Source organism: Macaca thibetana, chromosome 8 (genome assembly GCF_024542745.1).
Source record: "Macaca thibetana thibetana isolate TM-01 chromosome 8, ASM2454274v1, whole genome shotgun sequence".
Taxonomy (NCBI): Eukaryota; Metazoa; Chordata; class Mammalia; order Primates; family Cercopithecidae; genus Macaca; species Macaca thibetana.
The window spans coordinates 59,249,325-59,263,931 of NC_065585.1; the positions used below are offsets into that span (position 1 = coordinate 59,249,325).

The window sequence follows — 14,607 nt, forward strand, 5'->3', positions numbered from 1 at the left end:
TGGTATACATTCCCAGCACATAGAAAGCGTATGATAAACATTAGCTTTTACAAGATTCTTGGTTATAATCAACAGTCTTCAAAGGGGGAACATCATAGTGATTGAGAGCAAGACCCCTCGGGTAAAACTGCCTGGATGCACATTATAGGTCTACCACTTCCTAACTTCCTTTGTGAACTCAAGCAAATTAATGCCTCTGAGTTTAAATTTCCTCCTCTCTAAAATGAGAATACTAATAGTTCCCATTTCATAAGGTTTTGTGAGTTTTAAATCCAATAACTGATCTTACACTTAAAATAGAATCTGGCATATAAGTGTCACTTAGTAAATATTAGCCCTTCTTACAATGAAAAAAAAATGCATGCCCTCAACGTGCTCATAGTCTTGTAAGAGAGAAAATGAAACATGTAACAAATAATTACAACATACAGTGGTCAGGGCTGGTGGGCCTATGCTTAATGAGAGTATGAGACAGACTCCTTTATGTGGAACTTCAGGGAAATAATCACCTAATTGATAGTTAACCAAATATATTTACTGGGTATACTACAAGCACTTAATTACCTGATTGGAATAACAAATATTGACGAAGAAGAGTAAACCCCTCTAGAGAAAATAAGCATTTTCTTAGTGGGACATTTTTGTTTTGATCATTAACGACTTAGCTACATTTCATTTATTCTAGGTTTCCTAAAAGATTGTTCAACTGTGTTAATAACAGTGAATTGGCTCTTGCTTCATAAGAACAGAAAATATGCTTAATTAAGAATGCAAATCACAACTGTACCCCCTCCCCCCCACCCAGTAACTATGCTATTTTCACAGCTTGCTTCATACCTCTTCTACCAGCACCTGATAGTTCTTTGTGTATTTTTGTACTCCAGGGGAAATCATGGTTATTGTCCAGGCTGTGTCTAAATAGGTTGCATGTACCCAAGAGTTTGTGCTATTTCTTTACACTCATCAACTTCATCTTTCTACTTTGTTCCTTTTGTTCGTTCTATTTTTTCCCCCTATGACTATGCTGAGAAAGATCAAAGAGCAGATTCCTACTTTGTGTGAGTATACTGTTGGGGAGATTGAATGTAAGTCAGAAAGGTTTTAACCAAAGCCATCAGAGCCCAAGTAAGCCCGAACGGAGGGGGTTTGCAGTGATGGCTCAGGGTTGTCATTAGATAAAGTGACAATGACTGTACTTGGTTCCGTGGATGTGCTGATTAGTAGAAACTTCTAGTTAATGGAATTGACCGTCTGAAAATATAAAAGGCTATGCTTGGTTTTTCTATGGTTCTGCTTGTTACTTAACTTTCTTGCTATTTTTCAGTTTAGATTTGGTTTGCAATATAATTTTCTTACCCTTTCTTTACCCTTAGAGAGGAATGTAACAGTTTATATAGTTGCTGTCCATGTGAGTGACAAAAAAGAAATCCAAGAAAGTCACACAGAAACTTCCATCTCCATAAGAGACCAGTCTGAAGATTTTATGTCCCAGAAACATCTTGCCATAAATGTATTCCTACTGGGAATAAAAACCTGAACCTCGAGGAAGAAAATACTTTATTAATACTTTCTTAAAGATTTTAATGTTAGTCAGTTTTGGATCATTTATGAAGAGCAGCCTTGAGAACATGTTAGTAAGCTTAAGTAACACTCAATTAAAAAGTCAAAAAGTACTAATTTTGTAGAAACTGCATTGGTTGGGGTCTTTTTCCATCCCCTTGCCCTGCTTTTCTCTCCAGGCTTCAATCTTAAGAGTCCATGTAGTAATAAGACATCTGACAGCAGCTGCAGCCCTCTATCCACCCACGTACAAAGGCAGTAGCATTTCAGTCTCCTCATTGACCTGAGTTGAGTTATGTTGTTAGGTGCCACTTGACTTAGGCATATAAAACATGCCTTTCCCCAAGCCTTAGGACTGAACTGTTGGGGAAGGATGGTTTCTATGGGAAATTTAGGGTGTTCTTAACAAGCACAAAGTGAGAAATGGGATAGTAGGCACTTAGAATACAAAAAATACATTATATTAAAAAGGGCTAGGAAGTCATTTAACAATCAGTAAACATGGATTATATGAGGGAGGCACTTAGCTGTTGGACAAGTAATGCTCTATTAGTATATTGGCTCTCAACAGAAAATAATTTCCCATATTTCCATGTGTTACAATAACAAATTGTGTGAAATAGAGTTTTGGTTTTTTCCTTCCACCCTTAATTCAGACCTTTGACACAAAAATCAGAATTATAGAATATTAGAGCTGGAAAGAATCTGGAGTTTCATTATGGAGCTAGGTACCATTTAATTCAACATAGGGCAGGATTTGCCAAAACATTTTGATCAAGGCCTTCTATAAATAGGAACCTTTTTTTTTTTTTTTTTTTTTTTTTTTGAGACAAAGTGTTGCTCGGTTGCCCAGGCTGGAGTGCAGTGGCGTGATCTCGGCTCACTGCATGCTCCACCTCCTGGGTTCACACCATTCTTCTGCCTCAGCCTCCCGAGTAGCTGGGACTACAGGCATCCGTCACCATGCCCGGCTAATTTTTTTTTTTTTTTTTTGGTATTTTCAGTAGAGACAGGGTTTCACCATGTTAGCCAGGATGGTCTTGATCTCCTGACCTCGTGATCCACCCGCCTCGGCCTCCCAAAGTGCTGGAATTACAGGCGTGATGAATAGCAACTCAGTGAATATGTATATTTATTACTAATAAACTATATTCCGCTACTATCCTACTAATATGCTGTCTATATTATAAATGTACATCAAGAAAAGAAATTGCAAAAAAATTTAAAGATGAGATACATGATATCTTATAATATCTTCCTAATCATGATGGTTTTATGTTTTCATTTGCACAACATTTACTTCCTGAGATTCGTAACTAACTATGATGGACGAAAATCCAAAGTCCAGATAGTCTCTTGATCATTTCAAATATTTGGGCCGATTCATTTCTAGTACTGGTTAAACTGATTTTTGAAAAAAATCCTGTAGTATTGCTGATAAAAGATGGCAATAAGTTTAAGGAAAGGGTCAAGTCTACTGTTTTCTTTCTTGTTTGAATCTGAATTAGTAGTATTTGCTTCATTTTGATTTTTATTTTGTTCTGTTTTTTATCAGAAATCTTTTTAAACCGCATGTCCATTCTAAAAGTATTATTTTATCTAAAACAAAAAATAGTAAATCCATAAAGCTCCTTGACTGGACACTCATCATCTGCCATAAGAGTAATAACCCTCTGTTGAGAGCCACCTGCTCTGTCCTCAGGATGCTTCTCACATCTTAAGTGCTTACAGTCCAATGAAGGACAAACATCAATCTATGTATTCAATACTTTTAAAGCCGATTACTTTCTCATTTCTAAGATAAAGATAAAAATAAGTGCTGTTTTCTCCCCACAACCTGGGACCTGCACCGAACATTCTCTAGATTAGACCAATTCACGCTGGAGACCAAAGACTAGTGGCACAGGATGTGTACAGGCCAACAAGGTCGTTCCTACTGGAAGCCAACTGTGCAGCTTGGCTCTATTTGCCCATCAGTAAAAACAGGATTGTAAAGTGATTCTCACAGAGTTTTTGCAAGGATTAAGTGAGATAATTATTTTCAGTGCTGAGCAACCTTTTCTGAAGGCACAATAAGATGTCTTCATTAGGATCTTGTGTGGCCTGAAGTCAGTACCTATGCTCAAAGGCTAAGTATCAAGTCTGCTAATGATGTGGCCTTGGGCAAATTACTTACACTCTTCAAGGCTCGGTCTCTTCACGTGTTAAATGGGACAGTAATTCATTAGTGGCACAATCTTTTGAGGATTAAGTGAAATAACATTTGTAAAGCTCTTCCCACAGAGCTTGATATAAGGGAGTACTTTATAAGTATTAAATATTGTTTTATTATTATTTTCAGGATGAGTTACAAAAAATGTTTACTAAGCTATTTTCATAATGGATATAACTATATAACCCTTTATAATTATATATAAAATCTTCTTCAATTTAGACTAACTATATCATATAGAACAGCAGTTATAAAGTGGAGTCTGGAATTCCTTGGGTTTTCTGAAACTCTTTCAAAAGCTCTGGTAGGTCTAAAGCATTTTTGTAATGATACTAAGAAGTTGTATTCTTTTATCATTCTCATTCTTTCATGAGTTTACAGTGGAGTTTTCTGAAGGCTACACATGTGATGTTGCAACAGACCCGTTCAGTTGGACACTAAAGAATTTGTCAAAATTTCCTTTACATTCTCTTACTAGATTGTTTTTTGTTTATAACGTATATTTATTTTTCATAAAGATACATTATATGTAATGGTTTGTTATTGTTTTAAGCAAATAAATAAGTTTTAAGTTTTTCTCAGAGTGATTTCAAGGAAGATAAATCTTGACAACTATAACCCACATAAATCAAAATCTATGGGATTCTTAGTAATTTTTTTAGTAAACAAGTTTCTAAAACCAAAACATTTGAGAATTGATATAGAAGATTGTCTGTGAAGAAAATGGCAATGTTTTTAGCCACGAAAATTAGCCACACAGTCTATTCTTTCAGCCTGAAGGTAGAGCCCAGCTGGGCAGATGTGGTTAAGCTGGATGCACGAGCCTTCTCCAGGAAGTGGTACTGTGATGCTGGTGTGAAGCACTGACCATCCTACCTGGTGAAAAGTGGGGACTGTAGACTGGGCATGGTAGTTTACACCTGTAATCCCAGCACTTTGGGAGGCAGAGGCAGGCAGATGACTTGAGCTCAGGAGTTGGAGACTAGCCTGGGCAATATAGTGTGACACTGTCTCTACCAAAAATACAAAAAAAATAAAAATAGCCCGGCATGGTAGTGCATGCCTGTGGTCCCAGCTACTCCAGAGGCTCAGGAGGGAGGATTGCTTCAGCCTGGTGTGTGGAGGTTGCAGTGGGCCAAGATGGTGCCACTGTAGTCGGGGGTGACAGAGGACCCTGTCTCAAAAAAAAAAAAAAAAAAAAAAAAAAAAAAAAGGAGGGTTTGTAGCACAGGATCATGGTGGTTGAAAAGGGCCCCAGAAATGTTGAATGTCTTTCCTAATGTCCCAGTCTATTAGTGACAAAGCGGGAATACCTAATGGAGTATTTATTCCTTCTGCAAATTTTTATCTGAAGGTGAAATTTCAAATACAAAGATTCCAGAGATTCTCACGATTCTCTTTCTGTCTCACAATCCCTTGGAAATATTGTAGAAATAAAATAACAAAACATTGTGATCATTATGAAACATTCATTCATTAAATTGTAATTCCATCTGAATCTTATTGTGACTTTCATCTTATCATTGTCCATTTTAGCTAGACCTTGTAAGATCTACAAATAGAGACATGTTACTATTTTCTAGTTGTCAACAAAGTATACAACTTAAGGACATTTGTCACATTTTGTAGGTCTCTTTAGAGAACTGTTCAACCTAGAATCTGCATTTTCTTCACAAAATGTTTCATACAAATGTCCCATTGCTCTATTCCTTCACTATCTAGTGCTATTTAGGTATTTCTTGTTTGTTCCTCCTTTCCTCCTTCCCTCCCTGTCTCCCTCTCTGCCCTTCCTTCCTCCCTCCTTGCCCTTCATCCCTCCCTCCCTGACCTTTCTCCCTCCCTCCCTGTCCTTCCTCCCTCCCTCCCTCCCTCCCTGTCCTCCCTCCCTGTCCCCCCTCCCTCCATTCCTTCCTTCTTTCCTTCCTTCCTTCCTTCCTTCCTTCCTTCCTTCCTTCCTTCCTTCCTTCCTTCCTTCCTTCCTTCCTTCCTTCCTTCCTTCCTTCCACTTTAAAATAAATCCTATAGAGACAATGGCATATTTCTTCCCTTCTTCATCTCTCATTCTCACATATTAAAGGCCAACTATAACCCATCAACTAGCAGAAAATTGTCCTTCTAGAAAGAAAAGAAATCTCCCTTCTGGTTGTACTCTCTAGATGTTTACAAATGCAAGCAGAGAACTAGTCAGTCAATTCTGTTTGAAATCAGCTTTTCAAGGTGACATGTGGCCTTTTTGTGCTTCAAGATGGTGATGGGATAGAATAGTTTGCTTCTTTTGGTAGATTTTTCTTTAATGGTAATAGAAACCAAGTTTGAGGTTTCATTGTTCCCCTATCAAACTCTTATAAATTCTAAGGATATTTAAATGGTAACAGCTGTGAGACTGCCATAGGAAATTTTGAGGCAGCTTAATCTTTTGCCACAAACAGGCAGTTCCAAAGCGGTAGTAATTTAATAATGTTGTTTTGTTTTGCAACAATGATCTGTGGGCTTAATTTTCTTGCAGTCACAAAGTTTACTGAATGCATTTGCTTGTCCCCTATAGTTTTCTTCCAAGTTATAATTACAGTAATGATTTATATAAAATATTCTTTAAGATGTAGGTTCTGGCTGCCATGCATTATGCAGAAAGTCTCAGAGGCAAAAGTAACTGTGAAGTCCGCAGTTTAGCATTATGGTTAGGAGTTGTTATCAGGCACATCTGAGTTATCATTGTTTCGCCAGACCCTGTTCCATCTTGGGCAGGTCACTTGACGGCCCTCAAACTGTAAACTATAAATTAGGCTTGTAAATAGTTCCTACATGCTGTTGCTATGCAGATTAAATAAGGCTAGGTTAGTACAATTTCAATGCCTAATTAGCAATACAGACATATTTGCCATTTTTATTATTTCATAGGATATGGGAGCTAAAGGCAGAGAGAGGGAGAGAGTGGAAAAGACTGAATAAACAGAAACACAGAAAGTTTTAGGGCCAGGTGCAGTGGCTCATGCCTGTAATCCCAGCACTATGGGAGGCTGAGGCGGGTGGATCACCTGAGGTCAGGGGTTCGAGACCATCCTGATCAACATGGAGAAATCTCTCTCTACTAAAAATACAAAATTAGCGGGTCGTGGTGGCACATGCCTGTAATCCCAGCTACTCGGAAGGCTGAGGCAGGAGAATTGCTTGAACCCGGGAGGCAGAGGTTGCGGTGAGCCGAGATTGCCCCATTGCACTCCAACCTGGACAACAAAAGCAAAACTATGTCTGGGAAACAACAACAAAAAACTCCCGCCGGGCACCTGCATATTAATTAGCAATAGAAGTTAGAAAAATTCACAAGAATGTATGACCAGGCATGGTGACTCATGCCTGTAATCCTAGCACTTTGGGAGGCTGAGGCGGGTGAATCACTTGAGGTCAAGAGTTTGAGACCAGCCTGGTCAATGTGGTGAAACCCCTTCTCTACTAAAAATACACAAAAAATAGTTGGGCGTGGTGGTGCGTGCCTGTAATCTCAGATACTCGGGAGACTGAGGCAGGAGAATCGCTTGAACCCCGGAGGCGGAGGTTGCAGTGAGCCGAGATCAAGCCACTGCACTCCAGCCTGGGCGACAGAGCGAGACTCTGTCACACACACACACACACACACACACACACACACACACACAAAAAAAGAAAGAAAGGAAGAAAGAAAGAGAAAGTTTAACAAAAGAGAAAGTAGTAAAAGAAGTTGTTTAAGAGGTAGCTTTATAAACAAAGGAATAGAAAAAAGGGATATTTGCTTATGGAGACTGAGAAAAAAATGGAATGAAAAAGAAAGATAAACCAATTGCTGAAACATACACTAGGTTTAGAACTTATGCCAGAGATTTGTTTTTCAAACAGTACTGTTTGAGCAAGTACAGATGATATTATTTAGAACTAATTTTTTATAAGGTCTAGCATCATCATTTGCTTCTGGAGATTTGGGTTTCTCTGGAGGCTGGGAAGCAGGAGCAGCTTCTGGAATCTCCCTTGAGGCTTGGCCTCTTGAAAGTTTGACTACTTTGTGACGATGTCCCAAATGCAGACACTTTCAGAGACAACAAAGGTCTTTTACCAATATAGTAATGAAGTTGTAACTGATCAGTGACCCTGCCTTCTGCCCAGAAAAGAATATAATTTTCAGAAGCTTCAGTGAACTGTCTTGGCCTAAAGTCATCTCCTTTCTGTCACCACCTCCCAAACATTTATCTTATATTTAAGATGTTTTTCAGAATCCTCATAAATGCCAGGACATTTTTTGTTCCTTTGAAGGAAAGAAAAAAACAATTGTTCACATGTATTATTTTGTATTTCAGTCTTGAATGGCTTGGGAGAATGAATGCAATACAGAAGTTTGGATTATTTGGATTAAATTCTTTGGGCTTTATATATTCTGCCAGTAAAATCTAAAAGAAAAACAAAAAAGGCCGGACGCAGTGGCTTACGCCTGTAATCCCAATACTTTGGGAGGCTGAGGCGGGCAGATCAGCTGAGGTCAGGAGTTTGAGACCAACCTGGCCAACATGGTGAAACTCCATCTCTATTAAAATTCAAAAAGTAGCTGGGCATAGTGGCAGGCACCTGTAGTCCCAGCTATTTCAGAGGCTGAGGCAGGAGAATCACTTGAAACCAGGAGATGGAGGTTGCAGTGAGCCAAGATCACACCATTGCACTCTAACCTGGTTGACAGGAATGAGACTCTGTCTCAGAAAAAAAAAGAAAGAAAGAAAGAAAGAAAAACAAAAACAAAAAATGCCCAAAACCCGAAACAGACCTGTCTGACTGTCTTACCTTGGAATATTGGAAAACTGAAAGGGCTTGCTCTTGCATTTGAGGTTAATGTTAAATTCTAATTTAGCACCTAAAATAAGTCTTTCTGAAATAATTCTTACATATTGCTCCCTATTGATATTCCAGGTCAGTGTGCCGTGGACCTTTTCCATATTTAAATTATTTATTATAAAATGGCTTTAGTCTTATTTTCTTTCCCCTCTGTTAAATAATACATTCAGTTGGGAATTTTACTGGTTGGCTGCTTACAGCTATGAGTTAAATTACCATTGAGAATGAGAGCTGTGTAAAATCAGATAAGACGACTTCTCACTGTCTTAACAGATAAAACAAGGAAGGCTGTATGTGAGCTTAGAAAACCCTCCAGGAAAACGTGTTTTATCTGGAAAAGAATAGTAAAGGGTACCAAAATGCCACCTACGGAAATCTGAGGTAAATGAGCAGACAGACATTTTCCATTGATGTGTAAACTATGATTCCTTCATGTCACCTCAGCCATTTTCTAACAAGGGTAGGTCAAAAAACACTCACCTCCTGCTTTTTCATGAACCATTGACTTATACTCCTTGACTCAAACTCAAAAAGAGTAATTTAATTTAAAAAAATATGGTAAACATGCCAACTCTAGCTATGGAGTCACCAGTAGCATGTTAATACTTATAGTGTAACGTGTCTCTCCTCCCAGAGTCAACTGTGCTGCCAATGGGCATTTACATGGGCTAACTCCCTTCTGATGTAGACTTAATAGGGCTTTTAAAATCCCTTCAAATCTGACTACATAGCATCCACTCACTCATTCAACAGGTATTTATCAAGTGCCTACTCTGTGCCCAATGCTGTTCTCAACATGTTTAATGCTGGATCCCGATATATTACTGACACAACCCACGAATGAGACCAAGCTGAGTTTCTTGAGTTTATTGATATGGGACAATGGCAGCTCTACCAAATAGCGGTTGTGTCTCTGATTACACAGGCAAGGTCAGATTTGTTGAGAATTAAAAGTTTGGTTGAAAGAGGGTCTTTCAATGTTAGGGAGAGGAGAAGACTAGATTAGAATTGGGTAAGGATCATGATATAACAGTTTAGAATAATCAAGTTATGTGCCTGGGCAAGAGTCTCCTGGAGTGACAAAGTTATGCTAATGAAGACAGTGGACTAGTCAAGTCATGTTAATATTTCCAGTAAACTGTGTGTGGCAGTGCAGGTGGGGATAGGTAGTTCCCATTCTCAGGCACTTAGGATCCACCAGCAGACAAACGGGAGGAAAACCTTTGCATTTGTGTGGTTTACACTCTGGCAATTTCAATCAACCTCAAATTGTGAACAAAAATGACTCGTTTAAATTATGTGTCAGTCACTGTTTTTTTCCTTCACAGTTCAAATTTAGAATTAGCCAGACATTGTATTTATTCATTAGGCTATTCGACCAGGCTTTCTGGACTACTCCAAATGCCTAGCCATTGAGTTAGCTGTGATGGTGATACTCTAGAAATTTTGCTGTTTAGTATATGACACCTCCTTGCAAAGAGATACCTCTTTATACAAGGTAGTAAGTGACTTCTAAGAAACAGTTGTTTATCTGATAAAATTAGTATTTGTTCTAACACAGTGTTCTATTTAGAAAAGTACTTACTTTATAATCACAATGCATGAAAAGGGAAAGTGAGTTAAGTGGAAAGGTGAATTTACAGACTTATATAACCTGATCTAAGATTGTTACATCTGTTTCAAAGTGACTGTGTGTTTGAATAAGACCCAAGATCATTGCATTTACTTGTTCTTATGACTAAGCATGAAGAAACTGGCAGTGTGTCTCCTCCCCAGGGTGGGAATCCCACTTTGTTACTCTACAGGTGATTTAAACACTTGCTAAGGAGTTATAAAACCAGACAGACACAGTAACCTGTGAAGTGTTTTGCTGTAGGTGAGAACTGAGCTCAACCTGAGGGTATGGGGGCACAGAGTACGTGCTCTGCCTAAGGGTATTCACATTGCCCCAGGGGAAAAGAAGGTACAGACCGAAGGAAGACCTGTAGACGTGATTCAGCTTGCCTCTGGCCTTCTTATTAGCCCTGATTAAAACAAGGAAATTCCATAAACTAGGGTTTCACCTTCAGTGTATTGCATCTCCTGGTAGATCTAGAAGCTCATCGGTAAATAGAAAGAAAGCTGCTGTTCACTTCCCTGCTTCATCAGGGAAGTGAACCTCCTTCCTTAATAGAAATTCCACTATACAACCTTCACCCATACAGGGAGAATCAAAATATAAGGCAAGTGAAGGTGTTACAGGCTTTGATTTTACTTATGTAAAATAGTAATAAAAAGGTAACATAGTAATAAAAGGTAGCATAGCAATCATTTCAGCAGCAACAATGGCAATGTTAATTTGGAGAAAAAAGATAAATATAAGTAAATCTCTTTGGGTTAAAGTGTGGTCACTATATTATAATTAAGACCTGTTTAATGCTCATGCATTTTTGTTTAATGTGTGTATTCCAAATGTCATTCTAAATTCAAAATTGTGTTTGTGTATCATAAAACAAAAAGGACCTGTGTTCCTAAATTGGGCATGTGTACCTAATGTGGGCCATATATGGACTTAATGCCCATATAACTCAAATATCTCATTTTTCAGATGCATGAACAAAGACAGAGAGATGGATCTATTTATTCCAAGTGACAAAACATGGTAGAGTTGGAGCCGAAGCCAAACCTTACGATCTCTGCTTATTTATACCCTCTCCCTTTTCTAAAGAGTTTCTCTTCTAAGGTGTGACACAGTAGATAGAACTCTATCTTTGCAAAATTGCTTTTAAAAATTAACAAGGTAATACACACAACTTGAATACAAACAATGTAGAGATCTATAAATTTAAATTTAAAGTAAAATTATCCCCTTTGCTCACTCTTGTTCACACACTTTAGGCCTTACCACTTTAACTTTGCATGTATGCTTGCAGAGTTCTCATGCGCATATAAACATACACAGGCCAGGCACGGTGGCTCACGACTGTAATCCCACCATTTGGGGAGGCCAATGTCGGTGGATCATTTGAGGTCAGGAGTTCAAGACCAGCCTGGCCAACATGGTGAAACCCCATGTCTACTAAAAATACAAAACTTATCTGGGTGTGGTGGCAGGCACCTGTATTCCCAACTACTCAGTAGGCTGAGACAGGAGAATCCCTTGAACCCAGGAGGTGGAGGTTGCAATGAGCCGAGATCGTACCACTGAACTCCAGCCTGGGTGACAGAGGGAGACTGTCTCTCAAAAACAAAACAAAACAAAAAACATATACAATACCTGTATACTTATTTAATTCTAGCTTGTTGTCACCAGAATTGGATTCTAGCTTTGCAATTTGATTTTTTTCTCCAATAACATGTCATGCTCATCCTTCCATATGTAGACAGCTTATTATTTATGTGCAAAGCACTCCATGGTAGGTGAGCCATAAGTTATTTTCAGCATTTCTCTATTGGTAGTTTGGTTGCCACTGATTTCTGGCTAGTACAAAAGTACCTCAGTGTACATCTTTCTTGTATATCCTTTATCAAGTGTGTTAATATTTCTATAGCGGAGGTTAAGTGTGGAATGTCTAGGCCAAAGTGTTTTTGCCTGTGTAAATGTTGGTTGTAAAATTTGGTATGTTCTACCAAATTGCCACCAAAAAAGAAAAGAAAAGAATGTGTCAGTCTACAGCCCAGCAACAGTGACTGCAAGAGCTCTCTCTAACACCGAGTGCCATGGAGGATGGCATTTGTACTACTCCTTTGTATTTACAGGAAGCAAGTTCCCAGATCTTAACAGGAACTTAAATAAACAGAAAGGGGAAATTGGTTGAGCCGGTTTGAGAGAGAAAGGTGCAGCAGTGGCTTTAGAGAACTCTATCACCAGGAACTTCAAGGTCACCAGAGTGCAATCATGCTCCTTTTCACATCTTTCTGTATGTCAGCCGCGTTAGCTCAGTGGGCTTCTCCATGAGCCCTTCTCACTTTCTAAGAAATGAGACACACTTCTGAGTTCATATACTAATAAGTTCCATTAGCTAATAGTAAAAGACACTTCTTCCTCCTATCGTTAGTTGGAAAAGCCCTAGGGGAAATTCTGATTGGCCAGCTTGCATCACAGGCTCACCACTTGGAACAATTATGGTGTGTGTGTATGTGCGTGCTCACACACACGAGTGTGAAGTACTGTGCTTGAATCAGTTGAAAGTGTGTGCCCTGCCAACTCCTGTGCTTGATACTTACAAAAGGCAGAAAATAAATGTTGGATTGACTGATACTGTTAGATATTTTATATCTATGTTGGATATTTTATATATATATGTCTGTGTGTGCATAACTAAAATGAACTAGTCATTTGAATCATTCAATTACCATCAAGCTGGTAATTTGCATGATTAATTTACCTTTAAACTGGTTGCTTAGATGATTGAATGATTAATTTATCCTTTGGAATCTTAGTTCAGCTTTTTACATGTAAAATAATTTGTGTTTGTTTGTTTTTGTTTTTTTGAGATGAAGTCTCACGCTGTCACTCAGGCTGGAGTGCAGTGGTGCGATCTTGTATGATCCACTCGCCTCTGCCTCCCAAAGTGCTGGGATCACAGGCCTCAGCCACTGTGCCCAGCTGTAAAATAATTTTAAAGTTATTCAGATGTTTAAACAACTACTATGGACAGCATCCCTTAGCCTAAAATGTGTTCTCTAAAGGTTTGTTACAAGTTTAGATTGAAGAAATCACTGCAGACTCATATTAGAAAGACTTTTATGACCGACCTTCTGAAGCCTACTTCTGTCAGCTCGTCATTCTCCATCCAGCTTTGTTCCGTTGCTGGCAAGGAGCTGCGATCCTTTGGAGGAGAAGAGGCAGTCTGGATTTGAGAATTTTCAGCTTTTCTGCTCTGGTTTCTCTCCATCTTTGTGGTTTTATCTATGTTTGGTATTTGATGTTGGTGACCTACAGCTGGGGTTTTGGTGTGGATGTCCTTTTTCTTGATGTTGATGCTATTCCTTTTTCTGTTTTTGAGTTTACCTTCTAACAGTCAGGTTCCTCAGCTGTAGATCTTTTTAGTTTGCTGGAGGTCTACTCCAGACCCTGTTTGCCCGGGTTGGTGGGAGTGTAAACCAGTTCAACCATTCTGGAAGACAGTCTGGCGATTCCTCAAGGATCTAGAGTCAGAAATACCAATTGATCCCAATACTGGGTATATACCCAAAATATTAGAAATCATGCTACTATAAAGACACATGCATACGTATGATTATTGTGGCACTATTCACAATAGCAAATACTTGAAACCAACCCAAATGTTCATCAAAGATAAACTGGATTGAGAAAATGTGGCATATATACACCATGGAATACTATGCAGCCATAAAAAAGGATAAGTTCATGTCCTTTGCAGGGGCATGGATGCAGCTAGAAACCATCATTCTGAGCAAACTGTCACAAGGACAGAGAACCAGATACCCCATGTTCTCACTCATAGGTGGGAACTGAACAATGAGAACTCTTGGATACAGGGTGGGGAACATCACACACCGGGGTCTGTCATGGGGTGGAGGGCGGGGGAAGGGATAGCATTGGGAGAAATCCCTAATGTAAATGATGAGATGATGGGTACAGCAGCCAGCACGGCATATGTATACCTATGTAACAAGCCTGCACAGTGTGCACACTTGCCCTAGAACTTCAAGTATAGTAAAAAATAAAAAATAATAATGGAGTAGTAATGTTTTTGTACATTTGATTCAGGTTCTTTTGGACAATGTCCTTAGACAGATTATATAAACTTGATATTCATCAATCAAAGGATACGAAGGTATCAATGACAATCGATATATATCGATATCTATTTCAAATACATATTTTATCAATTTAATGCTGCCTCAAAATACCACACTGTTGTCAGAATTGGGGATAGTGTTTTTTAAAAATCCAGTGATTAAAAATAGTGCCTCATTTACATTTTAATTGCATTTCTATGCTTACTACAGATGTTTGACTTCTCTTGGGTGCTGTA

General features: G+C 38.7%; 1 protein-coding gene across 2 annotated transcripts in view; it reads left to right on the forward strand.

The window, feature by feature from the left end:
* The window catches only part of RBIS (ribosomal biogenesis factor), an 872,964-nt gene that overhangs the window by 447,173 nt on the left and 411,184 nt on the right, over positions 1-14,607 (forward strand). Inside the window, exon 1 of one of the 2 annotated variants that reach the window (XM_050801244.1) lies at positions 85-88. The exons of the other annotated variant lie outside the window; for it this stretch is intronic. The gene's annotated coding sequence lies outside the window, so the exon portion shown is untranslated. Of the gene's footprint in view, positions 1-84; positions 89-14,607 lie in introns of those variants that run through there. 2 annotated transcript variants of the gene reach the window in all.